The sequence below is a fragment of the Strongylocentrotus purpuratus genome, unplaced genomic scaffold (genome assembly GCF_000002235.5).
Source record: "Strongylocentrotus purpuratus isolate Spur 01 unplaced genomic scaffold, Spur_5.0 spur5_scaffold_7, whole genome shotgun sequence".
Taxonomy (NCBI): domain Eukaryota; kingdom Metazoa; phylum Echinodermata; class Echinoidea; order Camarodonta; family Strongylocentrotidae; genus Strongylocentrotus; species Strongylocentrotus purpuratus.
In genome coordinates this window covers 21,353,571-21,376,437 of record NW_022145613.1, presented here as the reverse complement: position 1 = coordinate 21,376,437, position 22,867 = coordinate 21,353,571, and the positions used below count along the sequence as shown (strand labels likewise).

The 22,867-nt window shown below is 37.3% G+C and overlaps 1 protein-coding gene and 1 long non-coding RNA gene across 4 annotated transcripts in view; one reads left to right on the top strand and one right to left on the bottom strand.

Annotated features, from left to right (window-relative positions):
- LOC576486 (E3 ubiquitin-protein ligase NRDP1) overlaps nt 1-14,859 on the bottom strand; it is a 28,178-nt gene extending 13,319 nt beyond the window's left edge. For 2 of the 3 annotated variants that reach the window (XM_030973834.1, XM_011666015.2), the window contains exon 1: nt 14,726-14,859. The gene's annotated coding sequence lies outside the window, so the exon portion shown is untranslated. Of the gene's footprint in view, nt 1-14,721 lie in introns of all 3 variants that reach the window. The other variant, XM_030973835.1, reaches the window with a different exon arrangement.
- Nucleotides 974-5,656, top strand: LOC115919745. Its single transcript, XR_004061998.1, has 3 exons — nt 974-1,268; nt 2,282-2,323; nt 5,501-5,656. It is a non-coding gene; the product is annotated as an uncharacterized LOC115919745 (long non-coding RNA).
- Nucleotides 14,860-22,867: the final 8,008 nt, after the last annotated feature.

Here is a 22,867-nt window from a genome sequence, read left to right as displayed (position 1 = left end):
AAGCCAATATTTTCACGGATCAAGGGTTCAAGGATAAAATCGCGAGTTGTTGAATTCAAGTAAAGCCACAACCGCTACCAATTACATACTTTCCAATAATTATCATTTGATTTCCGTGGATCATGAGCTCATAACTGAGTTTCACGATGATCGAAGTAGAAGAATTATTTTGGGAGAAACAAATGAAAATAATCTATTGAAGCGCCCCATTTTGATCAGTGCGGTCTCAAACTATGACCCAGTGACAGCTCATACTACAGGTATAGTGTATAGATGCCGTGTGTGATATGCGATGGGGCTTACGTACTTAGGGATTTCAACATGTGACAATACTTGCTGGAAATATTTTCAGGTGCTGTTAAATTTGTGATTCCATGAGTGATTAAAAAAATAAAATAAAAAAAAACACTCTAAAAGTAGCTACTTATACAGTACATACTGGCGAACATTTATTATACTGATGATGTATTACACTGCTACAATATTTCCTAAGTGGATAAACTACATTTAATTTTTTTTTTAAATTAAAATATTCTGACATGGAAATTTCAAAATTTGTTTTTACTCTCTACATCTCAGTTTTCTACAAAACCCAGAGTAAAGATAATACGCGTTCCTAATAAGGGAATTGTTGTACATACATACATATATATGACTGAGGAATATCAAAATGATAGCTTGGCTAAAGCCGGAGTAATAACATGATTACAGGGACTTGATGAGGCTACCCTAGGTAAACAAGACATATTATTATTATCATTATTATTATTATTATTATTAAATTTGGATACTGTAACTTCCTGGTGCAATAAAAAGTACAGTATGCATTTTTTTTTTTTATCCTTGTATGAAAAAATCTAACCCCATCTAAATCTGAACCTCATTTTATTATTCACAAAAGTGGCAAGAATCCAAACCACTTGTCATTGGTCTCTTCTTTTTATTTCTTTGAAGGACTTTTTGAGCTGAGTCACCTAATAAAAGACAACAATCACTACAAATAGGTCAAGGACTCAAAAGGGAATATATTTCTAAACTAACCCTTTTGCAAGCAGCAATGTTTCTCCCAGAAAACAGTACACAACATAAGTAATTCCAATTGTGTATGTAAATGTATACTCTACAACATCAAAATAATTTAGAGAACTCATCCTCTATGCATGCCGGCAGGACATACTGTAGGTATTGGTCTAGAACCCCTCCTCACTCACTTCACTCACTTCGCTGGAATGATCTACATACGACCGATCCATTGGACTGCTCTCGAGGTAAAGTTTTGTGAATTTCAAGTTATGGTTTTGTTCAGGTTTTCTTGCAAAATTGTATATTTTCCTTCTGTTTTTATAACTTCTTTATTCTAGTCTTTTGTTTTTCCACTCATTTCTTAATAATAATCCTTTCTTTTGTTAATATTATTCCTTGTTATTTTTCCTTATCCTTTCACCTCTACTTTTAAAAATCTTTCATTGTGTTATTCTTTGTTGGTTTTTCTCTTACATTATTTTTTTCCAACATGTAATATCCATTAATCTATGTTATATATTTCTTTTCTCCTTTCCTTTCCTTCTTTTATTCTGATATTCTGTAATTTGTTCTTATTCTTCTTTCATCTTTTATTTCTATTTTCTAGTTTAATTGTTATTCTTTGTTGTTATCAATCTATAATTGTTGTCATATCTTTTATCCTTCTATCATTTTACCTTTCTATCTTAAAGTATCTTCTCATATTGACACTTTTTCTCATTTTCATTCTCTCTCTCTCTCTCTTTTAATTTGTTAATCTTTAATTTCATCATTCTACTATCTTCTCTTGTTAGCCTTCTCTATGTTATTCTTTGTTTCTTATGTGTGTGTACTTACCAATGCTTATCAGGATCTTCCAATTACACAAACTGTAGCTATATTCATGCCGCATCACAAGATACATGTAAATGATTCACACTTTTGTGACCAACAAATGTGAGCATTACTGTACAGGGTAGATCAACAGGGGAGGTGGGCTGTTTCCCATTCCCATTCTTTATTTCTTTCTCATCTTTCATTACATGCAAGCATTCTGTTTGTTTGGAAGGTTTCTTGGATCTGAGATAGTTATCATTGCATGTTACCATGGACACATGTGCACATGTTCAATGAATCATCTCCGCAGAACTTCACAATGCCTCTGCGATTCAGGGGCGTACAGCCGTACACAACAATTTGGCAAGCCAGGCATCACTTTACACAAGTACACATATAAAAACCATTATATTGTGTTTTTCTTTTTGTTTTGAAATTCCAGTGCACCAAGTCAGCCTTCCATTCAATCAAAACTAAATCCTAGGTAAGTAAATGTTTATGATATATCCATATACTTTTTGAATGTTCAATTTTACCCCCCAAATTTTGTATTAGGTAATAGTAGGGCACTAGCCTAATATTGCCTCTTAAAGATAAAGTTGAGTTCTGGTCAGGCGATTGCATTGTGAAAGAAACAGTGTGGAATAGATCAGAAAAAAGTTGATCATGTAGCATATAAGTATTGGTGTGTACTACAAGGTTCTGGAGTCATCAAAATGATAAGAAATTTGGCCCAGTAACAAGCATTGTACACAGAAAGATGTATATGGGAATACACAAAGTCACAAACATGTGGAAAAAAAGTCGGGCCTTATTTTAAACTGTTACTTGTCATATGAAGACATTTGAAGAGCCATGCTTTAGTTTTCAGGGAAAAATTTTTCAATGATGTTCTTCCATACTTACATAATAACAATGATAATGCCATAAATTATTTTTCACCTCTCCCCAGAACTCAACCTTCTCTTTAACCACTCCAATCCAAATTGTTCTAGGTAAACTGAAGCACTGCAAACAGGGAAAAAATCCTACAAAATTATTGGCCTACATATTGTCCTATCATTAATTTAGTGTATTCATATGCCAATATTTGTTTTAAGAATTGTCCAACCATCCAAGTATTGTAGACTTTCCTTATAGAAATGAAGGGGTACTCCTACAGGTACCAAATTTACAATTTGAGATACTACAATGGAGTCAATAAGAGACAGTCCACATTGATCCTTGTGATCTCAAATCTGCTTTATTAGCAGTAAATCAGCCGAGATCTCAAACTTACTTCATAAAGGCTGATACAGTGAAACCTGTCTATAGTATAAAGACCACCCAAGGGAGACAAGAAAAGTGGTCTTGATGTACAGGTTCCTTTAGTACATGTTTCAATGAGAAAAAATGCTGTCTTTGTAGACAGTTCGATTGTATTAACCAGAAAAATAGAATATATCAATAAGTCCATCATCGGCTCAGAATACAAAGTTGCAATATGTACAGTACATGTACTCGTTATTTACTTCCTTCCTTGAAATTTATGTTAAATGTACACAAATTGTTAAGCTACAGTTAGACTCATTAGACACTTTGATTGAAGGATACCTGAAGAACTGGTTAGGAATTCCTAATATAGGACTCAATACTGCTTTAGTCCACTTTTCTCAAGGTCTTGCAATCCCTTGCCTTTCTGATATATACTGGAAAGCGCACGGCACATCATTCTCAAGATCGAGTTTGCTCACCAATGTAACTATTAATAAAGCCCTCGACTCTACTTTAGAACGCGAGTCGAAGTGGTCATCAAAACTAGATAATCGAAACAATCCACTGTATCTCACTGCATTAGTGTCCCCAAAGATGTAGATTTACAACAATGTACATTGTACAATGTATGTACATGTACATGTACGTGGGACTCGACTAAGTGGAAGATAAATGATCTGATAGAGGATGGTTTTCTCACATACTGGAGGGATATCATTAGGTCTTTACTTATTAAAGGTAAATTTCCAGAATTGCTCAGCGTACAAAATGATAATCTAACTTGGAAAGCAATAATGTATAACCTACCTCGCAGAGGGGAAATGTGTTCCAATAAATGCCTCTTTTACCCTAAAACTTCTGGAACGCTCAATCATATCATTGCATACTACCCAACCCTGTTCATAAACAAAATGTATGTGGCGCCACAATGGAATACTTGAGTCTATATACCAGGCCATAAAGAACAATGGGTTAGGGACATTCGTAGCATATTGCGATTTACAGGGCTATTCCATAGCTGGAGGTACATGTACTACCCCTAACATTTTCGTAACAAACCAACGCCTTGATCTGGTCATACAATGTGGTGTGAGAAGATATAAAGAAAATAATGTTGGTAAAGTTACCATACCATTTGAAAGAAATGTAGACGCCGCCCACCAGAGAAAGGTAGACAGATACAAAACTCTGATAGCTGACCTACAGGAAAATTAACTATATGGTGATATTTGAGGCAGTAGAAATAGGACAGAGGGGGCAAATCGAAAAAAATAACAAACAACCGCTAAAGCAGCTACCGTTACTTAATGAATGTAATAATAATAATAGCAAGTACTTATAGCGCTATTCAGGACTGAAGGCCCTCTGAAATGTGAAACCCAAAGAACTTATACACAACTAGTAGACAATCATTACTAGCTTCTTTCATTTTATATTCTAAAGCGCAGGAAAGAACAGGTCTGTCAATGTGGCCAATATATTTCAATGTAAAAGTCAGCTTTGTCATATAACTATGCTATGTTATAGAAAATGTCTAGGTCCATCTCCTTACTGATTTTTTCTTCATTTTTCTTTCTCCACATGGAAAATGGTACGCTCCTTAAATGTTAAATTTGCTAATTGTAAAAATGAGATACATGTTTATGACATATGATTTAAATGTCTGTTTTCTGCTTCTTTAAAAAAAAATTGTTGATATGCTGTAATTATATAATCACATGAAAGTACAGGACATGCAACTTTATTTCTTTGTTTTACTCACCACCCTTGTCCATGTACAGACAGCCCATCATAAAACATTATTTCTATCAGATATCAGATTACAAAAAAAGTTTCATGCATAATAAATACTACCACATAATAATGTGGTAATATCTTGCAAACCTGTCATCTGCCTTCCGCAATGGACTTGGTAAATGATAACTTTCTTATTATAATGTTTATGTAACTACTTTGTCAAAACATCTTCCTTTTTTAGGGGGAGGGGGGGGGTGGATTCTTCTCTCAAACCATGTTGGGTTTATTTATACTGTGTTTACTCTGCATGAATTCTATTTTTCTTGAATAAATAAATGATATATAATTTTTTTAAATTGCTTATGAAAGGGACCCTGCTTTTGTTTCACTACAAATAATAACCTACAACTTACAATGCATTTTTCAAACATTATCAGCTCATTTTCACATGTTGTTAAAAAAAATAAATAAACCCTCATGAAAAAAACATTAAATCTGTACAACTGGGAAGATACTAAAATTTGAGGATTTACTCAACATAAAGGATAGATCTTCTTCTTTTTTTTTTAAACCAATGCATCTCTTTGCTAGCCCTTCAGATGAAAAGCTGTAATTGATCCCTTACAATACTCTTTTATTTCCTGTTTCTCAATTTCTTATTACAATGTAGGTCCATTACCTCAGACATTGCGAAAATTCCCCTATAGAATGTTTGATACGGCAAAAATACGAGCCCGATGGAATAGATTCACCCAGCCTCCTCAACCCTCTCGGTCACGCCAACAACCCTGTATGTGCAACCGACGAAACAATTGTCGGCGCAGTCTTCCAGAGAACAGAATTCGGTAAGATTAGGTATTATTATTATTCACAATTTTTATTCAATACTATTGTTTTTCTATATTCATTTGTTATTTCTGCATACGTAGATAATTTTTAGATATAATATAATTAAATGAATTTGTTATTACAACATACTTGAAAATATGTAATCGTGCAACACTATCTTACTTGAACAATATCATATGCAGGTTTTTTTTTAATAGAAGGCCTAATAGTCAAAAGGCCTGGAAATTAAAAGCCTGCTAAGGAATTTGATATGAATTCAGAAAAAAAGGCCAAGCATTTAATAGTCAATGTACACAAATATATGTACGTTCACCTGAATACAATAAACAGAAGTTACACAACAATATTCAATCGCCGTTCAAAAGTATGACCAATAGTTTGCAATGGATATATGCAAGATGTACTTCCATAAACCAAAATTATAAGGAAATGTTCATCTATAAGGCGTAAAAAAATTGCCCTTTGCGACCGATTTTTTTTAAAAGTGGAAATTCAAAGAAAATCACAAATATGTCAACTAATGTATCACTAGAAACAGGTAAGCTAACAGATGGCGATCGTACAAGTTTTAGGTCAACTACCAGTGAAAAAAAATACACGGGGGCTCGGGGCAAATTAGACCTCGAAATGCCAAAAAGAGCCCCCGAAAGTCATAAAAGAGCCCACCAAAATTTTCATAGAGTTCAATGCAAAACAAATTAAAGAGTGTTATTTTCATGCAAGCAAGCTTGAAAAGTAGTCCCCCAAATTTGTAAAGTATTTTTTTCCCTGTCATCTACATATTGGGTGATTTATAAAAATACAAATACAACCACCTCCATAGCAGCTGGGATATACGAGAGATTCGCCAGAAAAATAATGATGTTTTAATGACGTCACACTATGGACTAATACTGCCCAAGCAGACGACATCCCATAAAGAATGAACATAATTGCAAAGCTATTATTTGTCAAATCATAATGAGTTTAGTGTATATAAATGTAATGGCATTTCAAACCATTCAAAAGGGGATATGACCCGATTCTGATAACTAAAATCTTTTGCTTGTAAATACACAGGATAGAGGTTAATTAACAATCAAAGAAACCAGACTTTCAAATTGAAAAACCCCCGGAATGATATTTAGGACGGCATTTGTTCACTCTTGAAACACCGAACATACCGCGGTCTGTGCAGCTGAATATACAATGGCGTCTTATTTTGTTTACAAGCGACAGATTCCTTTATTTTTGTATCGCTGCATTTGTCATCAAAATAAAACCATGCGCAGGGTTTAGAGTGAGGCAATAGATTATACATTTAGCGTGACAGTAGTGAAGTAAGAGAAAGAATTCAAGAGAAAATGAAAACACAGGCACTGAAAATGTGTGAGATGTCATGGGACATCGTCTGCTTGAGCAAATCATGTCCATACTGTGATCTCACACATCTCAGCAGCGTTCAGAGAGCTCTTCAGGTGCTATGCCGGGGCTGTATTTAAAGGTAAAGACCAGTTATGGTCATGCGATTGCATTGTGAAAGAAACGTTGTGGAATCGATCAGAAAAGGTTGATCATCTAGCATCTAGCATCTGCAAGGTTCTGGAATCATCAAAATGATAAGAAATTTGGCCCATTCTTCGTAAAGTTACAAGCACTATACACAGAAAGATGTATATGGGACTACCCTATATCTCTCACAGACCATGAGAGAAACAAATTTACCAAATATATGAATTAGTAGGCGGTTTCCCGGCAAATTTTTTATCATCATGTATTAGTCAAAACATATTTTTTCACATGATTGGTAATGAGAGCTTCCATTTCATTTTTTGAAATTGGGGCGTTTCCAAAACTGGTCTTTACCTTTAAGCATTTTTCTTATTTATAAAAATCATTACTTCGACCTTTTCCATGCATTTAATTTTGATAACTTTGTCGTATCAAAGTTTCAACTTTGCAATAATAAAAATAATGTTAGTTTTTAAAATCAATGAATATCTACATTAAGAAAAAAAATGTTTAATGAATAAAAAAAAATATGTATTTTGTTTGTTTGCATAAAATCTTCAAATTATTCCCAAATTCTCACTCATCTTCTCCCCTAGTTTCAAAATCCTACTAGCGTAAACAAGTAGACCCCGGCCTTGTGTATGTGTATATACCATGCACTGTACCAGCTAGAAACCAAAGAGATTTGGGCAACGTTCCCGGTTATGAAATTTGGGGCAGAAAAAAGACAAGAAAAAGATATCCAACCGACCGACCCAGGTTCTGGCATCTAAAGGGCAATACCTGTACGGGATCTTTCTTTTTTTAGGCCTAAGTACCAAGCAGTCGTGTTCCAGATTCCCTGTGGAATCTATCAACGGTCCCTTCCCCAAGGCTCAGGCACATGCCAGTAAAGTGTGCACAGCACTACGGTTCCGATTGCATGATGTCATGCCTCATTCAGCGACGCACACACGCGAGCTGTGCTGCAGCTGTCCGATGGTACCGTAGCAGCCGACACAGATTTGATATCGGTATGATATCATTATGTTAAGGATCATTATCAGGTTCTTTATACCCAATTCACCGAGAGCCCATCCCACGAAGCAGTTCAGAAATGAGATTATCGCGTTATTTACCTTATTCTTCATACGTTGATACCAAGAACGTTCAAGCAGTTACGGGCCAATGTCTGGATATGATTGTGAATTAGCGCTGAAGCCTGAAGGGTCTAGATTTATGCGTATGGTCCATAATCTATAGGTCTAGACCTCTAGATCTAGTCTAGTTGAGACTAAGAGTAAGATTAAGGCCCTAGGCCTAGGCTATGCCTATGGGCATTAGAGCGCTTTCGCAAACACGACGGAAGCAAAGAATCAAGATGACAAGAGAATTACGGGATAGAGTCTATATCTAGACTAGGCCTACAGCTCTCCAGTCGTGTAGGGAACGAACGCTAGAAGTAGTACAAGTAGCCCTTCTTCTTAGTTAATCCCTCCACTGTTTTGGAGATTCCTGGATTCCTTAGATCTAACGTTAGGGCATTTTATTATTTTCGGTTCTTAACTTCAGTCAACAGCTCTACATGGAGTCGGGCTAACAAAAATGGTCATTTTTTGTTATTTTACCCTAGCTCTAACCCTAACTCTAACCCTAACCTTAACCCTAACCCTATCCCTAACCCTATCCCTAACCCTAACCCTAACCTAATGCAAAAACTGATCGTTTTTGTACCTGGGCCGAGTTGTCCCCTGGTCCGAGTTAGCCAGACTCCATGTAGAGCTGTTGACTGAAGTTAGGAACCGAAAATAATAAAACACCCTAAATGCTTAGTTGTTGTTGTTGTTGGGTAATTGTTTATTGGCGTTCATTCAATGTTGAATAGATCTATATAGACCTCTACGCCATAATTATTTTTAATTTTATAAGGAAAATCAGTTATAAATAAGAAAACTGAGGATAAAGATTTGTAATGATATAATTAAAAAGTAACGCAATTTTTTAGGTATAGGATAACCGAGTATAGGATAACCGACCATTAGACTACTACAGCTACACCATGTACCAATTAGCGCTTCATTACTTCATACACATTGGTCTCTACTACTCTAGTACTATCTACTAGTCCGGCAGCCAAATGCAGATTATTGGCCTAACCTTGTTTTAGGGTCTATAGTTTTTTTTTCAATGGATTTTGATTGCCTAGACCTTCTTTTTCAAGAATCCGATTGCTGACACTCTGTCAGCCTTGAGCAATTTAAGATATATGACGTCATACAAAATGGCCGCCAAAGTACATGATTTTCCTTTAAAAATGAATAATAAATATATAATAAGGATTTTTCTACAATTTTTGGCAGCCAAATGTCTGTATTTCTCTAGGACCATCACTAACAAAATGTTTTGTGATGTTGCATGGCCATAGATGACCAGCTTATTTGCATATTTTGAAATAGCGCCCTCTATAAACATATTAATTTGAATAAAATATATGTGCCAGCCAAATGCCAATTTCTTAAATCTATGTCACGTTGAAATCATATTAAATGCTTTTTGGGGGCAACAATTGCAGTTGTGCTGCATAATCTTTCATCGTGTTTGGTACAAATTTAGATAGGGTAGGTGTGGGGAATGGAAGACCCTTAAGCACATTTGCATAATTTACATAAACATGAACAATGTTACACATACAGATATTTTTGTATTCCCTTTAGTATTTTTTCTCTTTATTTTGTAACGAAATTGTGGTCATCATGTAACTGATTAATAAGATAACAATGATTAATGACGTCATCACCAAAGGCCTCTCATTACCTACATGTGTAGGTAATAAGGGACAGTTACAAAGCAAGACATTTTAAATACAATTTGAATGAAAATGGGATTGTTATAGTTAGTTCAAACATTTTTTGAAAGAGATATATGGAGCCAATGAACTTACTGAAATTTTGAAACGATTTCAAAACAATGTGGCCCAAAATATTTCTGTAGTTTTTGTTTACAGTAATAAAGGTGTTCTCAATTATGTTAAAATACTTTCAGAATAATGTTCTGGCAATATGACTTTTACATTGATCAAACTCACAGCATAGAAACAACTTCTTAAAATTGAATGCATTCAAATTAGAATGGTGACACGTACGACCAAATGTGTTTCATGATAGTGCCTTTCAACATGAAATGGACAACTGGGGAGAAGTAGGCCCCCATCTTGGACCTGGTGTCCCCAATTACCTACACACATTTCTGATCAGACACCATTCATAATGTGAATTGCAACACCCATTCACAACATACAATGGCCATAAGCTTTCTGTGATGGTTGGCACATTTCATAAACTTCCTTTTAAAACTAATTTTTAAGAGCCACCCCTAAATATCTGCATACACCACAACATTCAGTGAAAATTGTGTTTTTATATCAGAGCAAATTTTTACGATCAAAATTGCTAATATCTTGGTCAATTTTGCCAATTTTCTCGGAGAGAGAACGCATTGTAGTCTTCGAAATGAATTGGATATATGCAGAAGTGTTGTTTAAGGCCACATTTGTCGCTATATCAATATTGGAGCCAACACGGACAGACAGTGATGGGTTCAAGCTTGGTGGTCTCCAATTCCCTACACCTACCCTACATATGTCAAGAAAAAAAAATGGCTATGAAAGAATTCATTTTTCATCAAATCGGTGAGAAGTGGTTTTACGGCACACATTATTATTCAATTGATAGGCGTTATTTAGACCAGCATTGCTCCAACGTCAGTGAATGTGGATAAAACAGTTGACATCTATACTAGACAGATGCATGAATTTCAAAAGATACCTGGTGGATTCTATGACACAATTTCCAAGAAAGTTCAAACCATGGCTGCCATGAAGAAGTCAATGTTGGGATACGAAAATCTATGAAAAGTTGATCTACTCCAGAGTAATAGGACTGCAGACAAGTTCAAGAGAGGTCAATATCAAGGACATTTTGTCATAAGAGCTTTCACCAGTCCCAACAGCACTTTTTGATGATTCTGGAAACGAGCACTCCCATGTCAAAGACGGACTTATAGAATTTGACAAAAGTTGAGATGTCAGCCAGGCATGAGACACTGGAACAACCTTGTACAGTCATTGATGGTTGTGCTCTGCTGTGGATGAAAATCTGATGATTTTTGCTTGGTGTTTGACAGATCCGAGAGTATCTAGAGGTCATAACGGGTCGAGAGTCTTCCAACTAAGTCCCGCGTCACTGCTGCCCTCCAAGAAACTATCTCTTACTATTCGTCGTCGTCGTCGTTGTCATATAGATCATGGCTCACCATTGTGACCCGTTTGATGAGACCTTTTGATTGGCATCTGTCTCCTGCAATCCGGTAGAGTGTCTTTAGTATTTAGAGGGTGGCTAGTGATTTCCCGAAAGTCGTCAGTCCATCTGAGCTTGAGTCTTCCTTTGTTACGTGTTCCTTCAAAGGTACCTTGAATGATAATTTGTCAAGGTTGTCTCCTGATCTTCTGCTAACGTGACCAAACTATTGTAGCTTGTACCGTCAATCCTGGTAGCAAGTGGCGGTTGATCTCCGATGATGGACATTAATTGTGTCCATTGGTGTTGTAATCTCTTCATGATATCCCAAGTAGCTTCCTCCAACACCACATTTCAAAGGCAGATATTGCCGAGCTTCCACCCTCCTTGACAATCATTGACCCAAGAACATTATATAAACTTGTCCACTTGATCAACTTCTTCTCCATCAACCACCATGCTCTGTTGCATGTAGTTAATTTCCACCAATCATGATCTAGGTCTTTTTCCCATTGAGGTAGGGTCCAAATTATTCACTTGCATCCTTCACTCTTTTTTAAAGAGTTCTAGTAGTTATTCTGATGTTCTTGTTATAAGTGTTGTCAGTGGCATACTGAGCAAAAACACTTAGAGGGGCAGAAAAACAATCTGCATCACCACCACTCATACATGTTACATGCAGGCCCCGCAGAACTTTTTTTAAATCGGGGGTGGGGGGGGGGTGAAGTATTTACGATCAGGAAGAGAGGAGCGCAAATTGGCGTGGTGTTCAAGGGGCACAGCCCCTGGAAGCTCAAGGGTTTTAGGCATTTATTAACTGTAAGATGAACATATTTTGATACCTCATTTCACCTCGGGTCACTTTCTTTCTTTCTTTCTAGTTCTCTTCAACATACTTTATACAAAAAGTGAGGGGGCTCGAGTCCCCTGAGCCCCGCTGTTCTGCGGACCCTGACATGTAGGCTTTTAAATAAGCATATTTTTTGCTTGACTGTGAATTTAGGATTTGTCATTTTCCAACATACGCTTAACAAATAATAATTTACTAAAAAGTGAGAAAAAACCCAGGAAAATCATGTCATTTCAGCAACATTTGTAAATCACTGGTATCGAATATATAGAAAAAACAGTTTGAATTTTGTTTGGGGGTTTAACTGTCCCCAACCCCCCCCCCCCCCCAACCCTTCCCCATCAATACGCCAGAGAGTGTTATATTGTCGGCGTATCTTAGGTTGGTGATCGTTCGTCCACCAACAGAAACTTGACCATAAAATGCCTTTCTCATAATGAATACAGCATAGATGGTGATAGGATGCAGCCTTGACGGACAACTTGACCAATAGTGAACCTTTCGGTGTAGCCATTCTCTGTTCTTACTGTTGCTTCTAGGTATTGGTAGAGCGACTGGATGAGTTGAATTATATATGCTGGAAAGCCCATCCAGCTCATAATCTTCCATATGCGTTTATGTTGTACGCAGTCAAAAGCTTTGGAAAGATCAATAAAGCTAGGGAGAGAAGTTGTTGAAACGTGTCTCTAGTGTTGCTAACTTCACTATCTTTTCATGACAACAAACTACAGTTGATCGACATCGTAATTATATGCGCGAGTCTGCAGGATGATTGGGTGCTCAGAAATAGGCAAAAGCACAAGCAGGCCTTTACCGTCAAGATGAGGTTCCTGTTGAAGTGATTCCAGGCAGTGATGTCATGGCAAGGAAAGGTCTGTCCACATCGTAGTTATGATGAAGCAGGCAGCATCGAAGTACAGCAAGCGATTTGAATTGATGCTAATGAGAAGATGTATGTTAGGGTCCTAGTGGATGACACAGACGTCTACGTACTACTTTTGCATCGATCATTATCTACATGACGGACTTATAAAACGCCAATGACCATGGAGACGCCCCTTCACAAATTGAACTGTTATTGATGTTCCTGCTAATGTAGACAAGTTAGGAGATATCATTCCATCGATGTTGGCAGGACATGCGTTGACGGGATGCGACACTCTTGGGGCATACTTTGGCATTGGATAGGGTACAATGCTGAAAGTGATGAAGCAGAAGATTCGACTCCCTTAGGACTCAGTTGGCAATGTTGATGCAGCATGGTCATATGTCATCACTCCACCTACTCAATGCTTTGCTTCATGTTATGGACAGTCAACAACCAACTGAATGTCAGAGGCTCGTATCAACGTGTGGCTATCAAGGGTCCGAAGACTAGGAGCTCCAAATACCCCCAAACCTTGCCTCACTACCTCAAACTACCTCAAGCGTTTGTAGAAAATGTTATTAAAAGAGAGCTCATTTGCAAACATGCGTGTGGAAGCACGCATTACAGTCACGACCTCACTTTGCAGAATTAAGTGTTAAATGACACCCTCTTCCGCATGGAATATTTTAGGGCTCCCAACACTTTAGAGGGCTTTTAAACAAATTTCAAGATTTTGAAGCAAACTTATAAACGGATATAGTCCTGTATCGTATCGGTAGTTCGTAATTTGTAGGTTAATTTAAAAGAATCTAGTACCTTAGAATACAAATCTAGTTTCTTAACGCTGTCACTGAAAATGGGCATTTATCACCATATGCCACCTCATATCTATGGGACAGAGAGCATAAAATTCAACCATGTTTTCTTCGAGTATAAAATTACAAAATAAAAATAAATGTGCAGCACAATTTTTACTCAATGTATCCAGTGCATCTGACTCATGACATATGATAATCTCATGTTAGAAATTGGTATTTGGCCATCATTTTGAACTATTCAAGTTAATGTGTCTATAGAGGGCGCCATTCCGAATTATGCAAATTTGCATATCATTTGTGATCATACAGCATCGCAATTTTTATTTAGTGATGATTCTAGAAAAAAATTAAGACATTTGACTGCCATTTAATGTAGTAAAATGCTGTTAAAACTTTTTATATCATTCAATTTTGGTTAAAAAGGGGATTTTGGCGGCCATTTTGTATGACGTCACATATCTCAAATTGCTCAATGCTGACAGAGTGTCAGCAATCGAATTCTTCAAATTGATGGTCTAAGGAACTATAATCCGAAGAAAAAAAAACTATAGACCCTAAAACAAGGTATATCGAGATGGCTGCCGGACTATACTTAGGCCTATACACCCAAGCGTGTACTGTGAGTGTGAGTGTGAGGACGAATGAGTGCGAGTAGTTTCCTAGATGGACCCCTATTTTAAGATAATGCCTTGATAATAGTATGAACTCTACATGAAAAAATACAAGATATACTTTTTGTACCTACATTTTACATTCTTATTCTTCTACCACATTCACTGATGAAGGTTTTCCAGCCTCTTTCCGCATTCTGCACTAGCACTGCTTGTAGTAATTTGGGCGATATCAGCTGCACTGCACTCACTGCATGAGCTAGTGCACAGCTAGCACTGTACTGGCGTATTTTTGATTTCCTGTAGTAACAAAAAATTTCTGAAGGACGCCAGCTTCAGTGTAAAACATTACACCGGCACTGGAAGACCTACAGGTTTGTTTTTTTTTGTTAGGTCATATCGAAGCCTTTCATCCATCAAGGCTAAACCTGATGGATATTGTTGAAGTCATTGACAATACATAATTGTCAATTATTTTTCTCCTCTGGGTTGAAGTCATTGAAAAAATGTCGTTGGCCATAACCATATCCATCAGGTTTAGCCAATTTAAAATGTGAATATAAACGTTTGGTATAAAAATCCTGTATGATCGGTACTGAAAGATAGTAATGAAATAACTACCCCCCAAATTAAGGGTCCAATTTGTTCCGAAAAAAAAAAAAAAGCATAACAAATTTAACAATATAGTACCAGATTTTCAAAACCGTAACGACGATGTAAATTTTAAACTAGTGATGTACAATGACGAAATCGACGTAAACGCAATAATAATATTTTGAATAATCGAAACGAACTATATACTGAAAAACAATAAATCTTCATAAAAATACATATTCTCTCTTCCCCCCCCCCCCCCCCGTTATAAAAGATATATAGACTATATATATATATATATTTGTTTGTTTAAATGAATATATATAAACTGTTTAAAAGTTTAAGTCTCGGTTGTTTTACTTCGTAATTTCTTACCTGGCTTGTTCATTTACATTCACTGTTTATCTTTATACTATAAGGTAGAGATATACGACCATACGATACGAGATTAGTAGATCATTGACTGTTTTATGGTTCTGTAGTTGTTTTGTTTTTGTTGTTGGTTTTTTACCATATTATTAATCTCGCGGAAATTTTGTATTGTTAAAAGCAGTATTTATTGTCATCCCATGCTCACTGTCTCCCACGAGGTCGGATTTGGAATAGGGTCGCATTGTTGGGGTCATCTCGTGGGGAGGGGTTGGGCTCCTGTTGCAAGGAAGACCAACTATTTTATTTTTTAAGGGGGGTGTTAAGATACAGAGAATGCAATATCCGATGGAACATAATAGCAACTGATAAGGAAAGATTAAACTTGAATTCTGCCAACACATTTTGACGATTTAAAAAAAAAAAAATCAATTATTCATGCGAGGAGCACACTTTAGATAAATTCTAAATCCCGTATATAGGGGAAACCGGACAAGACCATTTACAATCATAGGCAACTGTTGTTCCAAGTTGTGATCGAATAGGACGATTTAAACAATATCAATGATTATGTTGCTTACAATACAACAACAATAGATAAAATTGATATTTCACAACTAAATGTGCCTTGAGAGAGCATAACGCCAAGCATAACGAGCTTATATTTTTTAACACTGAGCCCTTGCTTTATAGATGACAAATGCTTTGAGCAATTATCGGTGTTATAACTAGATCAGCGGTTTTCAACCTTTTAATTTAGTCACGCAGTTAGGAGTTAAAAAGTTACTTGACGGTGTCACCCCCATTCAAACTTCATCAAAGAGGATTTGTTTTCCATCACTCGTAAGCCTATACATAGACGTATACGGGCATATTTTCGCGTGAGGGCCAATTACACTATAATTATGGCAAAAATGTATTCGGTTATTTCGTTGCTAGGAATCATCATGATCTATCAATTTTGCGAGGACTGTAGCGAATGTAGAAAAATTATATAACAGAGACTAAATTAACTTCACAACGGTGACTTGGTAAAGAGTTATACTTATAGAAAATGCAAATGGCGATGACTTGGTGAAGAGTTAATGTATCACTTTTTCAGTTGAAATGTAGGCCTACATGATGGCAGGGGAGGCGGAGAGTCTTCCAAAGTGAGGGGGCACCAACAAAAAAGGGGCACCTACACAAAAGGGGGACCTACAAGGGAAAACCTCAAAGTGAACATACACCATTTTTAGACAGTGGTATATAACACTAACACTATATAACAGGGACGATCATGACATCAATACATAATGTTTCTCTCTTTACGTGGTACAGTTAGCAGGCGCGGATCCAGGATTTTCCAATGGGGGGGGGGGGGGGGGGCGGAAATTCGAAATTCGCGCAGACCGTTATTTAAACTTACCAATACTGACAAGATCATATTAGAAGCACTGTACTTTAATAGTCTACTGGTACCTACAAGCGGGCACAATTATTTTGGAAAGGGGACATGCTCACGTCACATCTCTTGTCCGATATCAACATTCCCCGTTTTCAAGTTATGCTCGCGCGCAATTTTTTTGATATTTCCATCAGTGGGGGCTGAAGCCTCTTGCCCCAATATCTATTTCCTGGTTTAATAATTTGGCGAGTGAGCGGAAATTTGAGCTTATGTATGTTGTGAAAAGTGTTAATTGTCACCAAAATATAAGAGATAAGATATAACAAATGCATATTGGTAATTTTTAAATTTTCGGGGAAAGAGAGGCTGCAACCCCATCCCGCATTTACTGCAGGTGTTTTGAAATCAAATCAGACTCCCCAAAAAAGTATTAACCAAAACGCACGAATCCTGTTTCAAAAATCCAAAAAATGTCAGTTTCAGAGGGGGGCACATCACCCCCTCAGACTCCCTCTAAAAGTATTAACCGAATCGCACGAATCCAGGTAAAAAAAAATCAGCTTCAGAGCTAGAGAGGAACCCCCCCCCCCCACACACACACACACAGACACCCCTGTGCACGCAAGCGTGAAATTAACGCTGGCGCTAATGCGTAAGCAGGGGCGGCGGAGCTATTTCCAAAGTGGAAAGCACCAACAAAAAAGGGCACCTACAAAGCGAAATCTGAAAGCGAAAATAAACATTTTTTTAGACATTGGTATATACCCTTTCATTGTGATTCTATTATCAGGGACGATTTCAATATTTGTTTTTCTTTATATATCATACAAGATATTGCTTAAGCATCACACTTTCGGCTGGGTGTGATTGTCTTAATATTCATTTGCGAGCGAGCAAAGCGAGCGAGAAAAAATGTAAGATCTGTGAGGTCGTAGAGTGAAAAATTACATCTTATAAAGAGGAAAAAACCAAATCATGATATGGTTATAAGCATCACGGAAGACTGAAAAAACATTTGTTTTAAAGTGACATATAATATTTATTGTATCATCTATAAATGCGAGCGAGCGAGCGAGCTTTTAGGGGAAATTACTCTTAGTCGCTTTAAATTAGGTGCAAGACTAATGATGAGCAGGTTAGGGGCACGTGCCCCCCCCCCCCCCCGTGCCTACGTGCGAAAGGGATAAAGACACTTATTAGAAAAGAAAAGGAGCATGTTTCAAGGTACAAAGAGTAATTATCAAAGGTTCAAACGGGGCACTTCTTACACCTGAAAGGAGGCACTCACCAGAAATGAGATAGGGCACTTATGAGTATGGGAAATGGGCATTTGTTGACGGAAAAGGGGCATCCATCAGAAATTGATTTATCAGAGGTGAAAAGGGGCATTTATGAAAAGGGGATAGGTCCCTTATTAGAAAGGAAAAGGGGCACGATTCAAAATAAAAGGGCAGTTAGCAAAGGTGAAAATGGGCACCCATCATAGATGAAAAGAGTACTTATCAGGAGGGGAAGGGGTACTTTTCAAAGTCAAACGAGCATCTCTCAGATTTGAATAGGGGCAATTACCGGAGGTGAAGAGCGCACTGAAGTAAAAAGAATTAACTTCTCATATATGAAAAAGGTCATTTACTAGAGATGAAAAGGGACACTTTTTATTTATGAAGGGCCTCATTTTTCTAAATAGCCCTTATCAGATAGGAAAGGGGGCACATGTGTTGATGAAATGTGCGCTTATCCGAGTTAAAAAGGGGAAGGGGCACTTCTTTACAAAGTAAAAGTGGCCCTTTGGGGGGGGGGGGGTACTTGAAGAGTGGGGCGAACTTTGCCCCCTACCCCTGCCACCCGGCCTTTCATCTGAAAATCCAAAATGATGTTGTAGGGGCCGGGCGCGGCTTTATCATGAGTGCTTTTATGTGAACCTCTTTTTTATAAATATATTATGCTGGATTCCGACCCAGATTGCACACTCTAAAATGATAGTATGATCATCCCAATACGCTTGTAGTTCATGTATGCACCCCTTCCTCCTAATCCGTCGTTACCGTCACTGCCATTTACCTATGGCACCGGCCCCCTCCTTTTAACGACTCCCAAGCCATCAAGAATGACCCCATAATTTATGGATTACCATTCTGCCGTTCTTTGGAGGGGCTGGGCGCGGCCTTTTCAGAAGTGTTTCTACACTAACCTTTTCATGCACTACGGCTTAACATAAACAAGCATGCTAAGATTTTTTTGAAAAGAAGCATAATTTCGACTCAGTTTCGCATAACCTAAAAATGAGAATACGGCCAGTCACCCTCCCCCCCCCTCCCCTCAATACATCCGCCTTTACGCACCCCCCCCCCCTTCCCCTTGTCTTTCCCTTATTCGTCGTTACTGTCACTAATAATTTTTAGTGCCATTTCGTTGTCTTTCTTTCTCCCCGGCTCCTCTCTTCTTTTTCTTTCCTCTTTTTTGAACTCTCTCTCTTTTCTTTACTTTTTTGTTCTCTTTTCTTTTATCTTCTTCTTTTTTCCCCCCTTTTTCTTTTTTTTTCCCCCCTCTTTTTTCCTTCTCAATTTTTTGCGCCGCCAATAGGGGGGGGGGGGGGGGGGGGCCGCGGCCGTTTCGGCCCACCCCTGGATCCGCCACTGCAGTTAGGTGTGATTGTCTGTATATTAATTTTCGAGCGAGAGAAGCGACCGAGCTAAAATTTTAAGATTTGATAGATCGCAGTGCAAAAAATTACATAAGGAAGAGAAGAAAAAACCCAGAGATGAAAAAGGTCACTTATGACAATGGAAAAGTGACACTATTTGGAAAGGAAAAGCGGCAGTTGTCGAAGGTAAAGGGGCATTTATCGTGATCAGGGACATTTATGAGAAAGTGAAGGGAATCTTATGAAAAAAGGGGGAGGTTCACTTATCACAAGGAAAAGGGGCACTTATTACAAGGGGGAGTGGCAGTTCTTAAAAATAAAAAGGGGAACTTTTCGTATGTAAAAAGGGGCATTTTTGGGGTACCTGAAAAAGTGGGGGCACTTGCCCCCTCCCCCCTCCCCCCTGGCCCCTGGAGCGCAGCCTCTGCATTAAGTCTTTTAAAGTGCAGACTTGCTGAAGAGTTCCCTGAAATGGTGAAGTATAATACCCAAATGTGCATGACTGTGATTTGGTGAAGCGTTCCCGCGTTACTTCGTGAAGAATTTTAATACCAGAGAAAATGTAAATGACGGTAATATAAGTCGACTTTGTGAAGGGATTTGGGAAAGATATATGCCACTTGTCTTTGCCCATAGAAGTTGTATATGAGTTCCAATGTTTATCCTATAAAAATTATAAATGACGTGAGTCGGTATAGGCCTACGTGACTGATTCTCGTTCTTGTGTTGTGGTTTGTTTGAGAGAAAAATAAGACAATGCTGCAATTCGGGTCGAACACTATTTTGCTGAGTAACATATATTATTTCTTAGTTAAATATATAGGTCCTGGAATGGGCTTGGAACAAACTGGAGTGATTTATACCAGGATATAAGATCAAGTTTAACTTTGTCTAGATTTAAAGTTTTGTGCAAAAGGGAACTATTTATTAATTTGTTAAACTGGGTAGGACTATAAGTTTTAATCTCATATTTCACATTTTTCATGCGTTTCCTCTTCTTCCCTTTGCTTTTAAATATTCTACTCTCTTCTTTTTCTCTCTCTCTCTCTCTCTTTCTCTCTCTTATAATATGCTTTAAAGTACACTGCATTGTGTGTGTGTGTGTGTGTGTGTGTGTGTGTGCGTGTGTGTGCGTGTGTATGTGTGTGTGTGTGTGAGTATGGCTGAGTGTGTTTGCAAGATATTTATAATTGTTTTGTAATAAGTATGTATATATATATCTTTTTTGTTTTGCTTGTTATAGTATGTTTTATTATATTTGTATTTAATTGAATGGGCCCATTTACAAGCTCTGCTCCATAGCCTGCCATAAATATTGTACCAGTACCAGTGTCAGTAATGATTGGCTGAATAAATTGAAATTGAAATTGAAAATAACAAACCTTTATGTTACCCCTTAATTTGATTGATTGTATTGATTGATTGATTTTATTCGCCAAGCCTCAACATATAAAAGAATATAACATATCAAAATTAAGTCAGCTTGAACAGGATAGCCCACAAAAGCTAGAGAGCTTATTTCCAGTGGGCCGGGTCCCCGACATACAAAGTCATGTACGAAATTAATAAGTTACGGTCGTATTATTTACAGACAGACAAACCGAGGGATGGGGTGTTTTGGGTGTTACCGCCCCCCCCCCCACCCCACTATTTTGTTCTTTTTTGTTTTTGCTCAAGGGGGGGGGGGGCGGAGGGGGCGTGCTTAATGCTCCTTGGCCACACCCCTCCCCCCCCCCCCCCCCCCACTGAGCGAAATATCGGTCGGCGCGATTTTCAATTTTCAATTTTGAAAAATCCTGCGTACGCCACTGCAGACAAAAGAAAAAAAACTTATTAACGATAATAATGATGATATAAATAATAACAACATTAAAATTTCAGTGCAGTCAAACAGAGGTCACGACTGAAACCAGCCTTCAGACCATCCAAGGTGGACATGAAAGACTGGGCGAATTATCTTCAATTTGTAAGAAGGGTATTGAATTAAGTGAAAGTTTGACAAAATCTAGTGATGATCCGAAAATTATAGTTGACGGTCGAAAATATAAGTTCCCTTGTGGGAACTGTGATAAGCCAGTGAAATGTAATCAACACGGCCTTCTGTGTTCTTATTGTAAAAAATGGTTTCACACTAATTGTCAAGCTATCAGTTTTTCAGAGTACCGCAGGTTATATTATGAATGCCCTGATGAGAAGTGGAATTGTTTAACATGTTGTCTGCCATCTTTTTGTGAATCAATATTTACTGACGATTGTTTAGAGAAAGAAAGCCAAAACGAGGATAGACTAAAAGAAAACTATTTTAAGGTAACGCGCGTTACACCTGAAAAGCAAGCGATAGCAAGAATAATTCAGCCAAACCTCAAAGATGAAAACACTTCTCTTTTTCAAGAATTTGAAGAAAAGTTTAAAATTAAAGGTCTTCATTTTTTACACCTTAATGTGAGGTCTATTCTAAACAAGATATCGGAACTTAGAATTCTTTTTAAAAGAAAAAAGGTGTCTATTATTGCTTTCACTGAAACATGGTTAAACAATTCCATAAATGATGAAGAAATTGAAATAGACGGATATAAAATCATACGCCATGATCGATCCTCTGGCTCTGGAGGTGGTGTATGTTTCTATATCAAAAATGATATTGCATTTAATATTATGGATGCTATAAGTACTACGGAATCCCTGTGGATAAATTTGCTTATAACAAGATCAAAACCAATTGTTGTTGGCGTTCTGTATCGACCTCCGAAAAACAATTTGTTTATCGAGAAATTGTCCAATATTCTTGATACATTAAAGAAGGATGACGAAATAATTCTTTTAGGAGACATGAATATTTGTCTTCTTCGCAAATCGCCACTGGCTAAAAAATATATTGACTTGTTGAGTCTTCATGGGTTTAGTCAACTCATTAAAGAGGCAACACGCGCTACACCTACATGTTCTTCTCTATTGGATCATGTTGGTTGTACCAAAGAAAATAAAATAAGTCAAAGTGGTGTCATTGATCTAGGTATTAGCGACCATTATTTTACTTTCTGTACACGGAAAAATGTAAGACTGGCTATAGGTCATCATAGGACTAATGATATCAGATCCATGAAAAAATATACAGAAGAGTCTTTCAATCTTCAACTATCTGTTGTTGATTGGTCACGAATAACTGACTGTACAGATGTAAATGAGGCATGGTCAATATTTCAACATGTTTTTATCTCAAATTTGAATATGATAGCGCCACTGAAACGGATAAGAATAAAACAAAGATCAGAAACTTGGGTG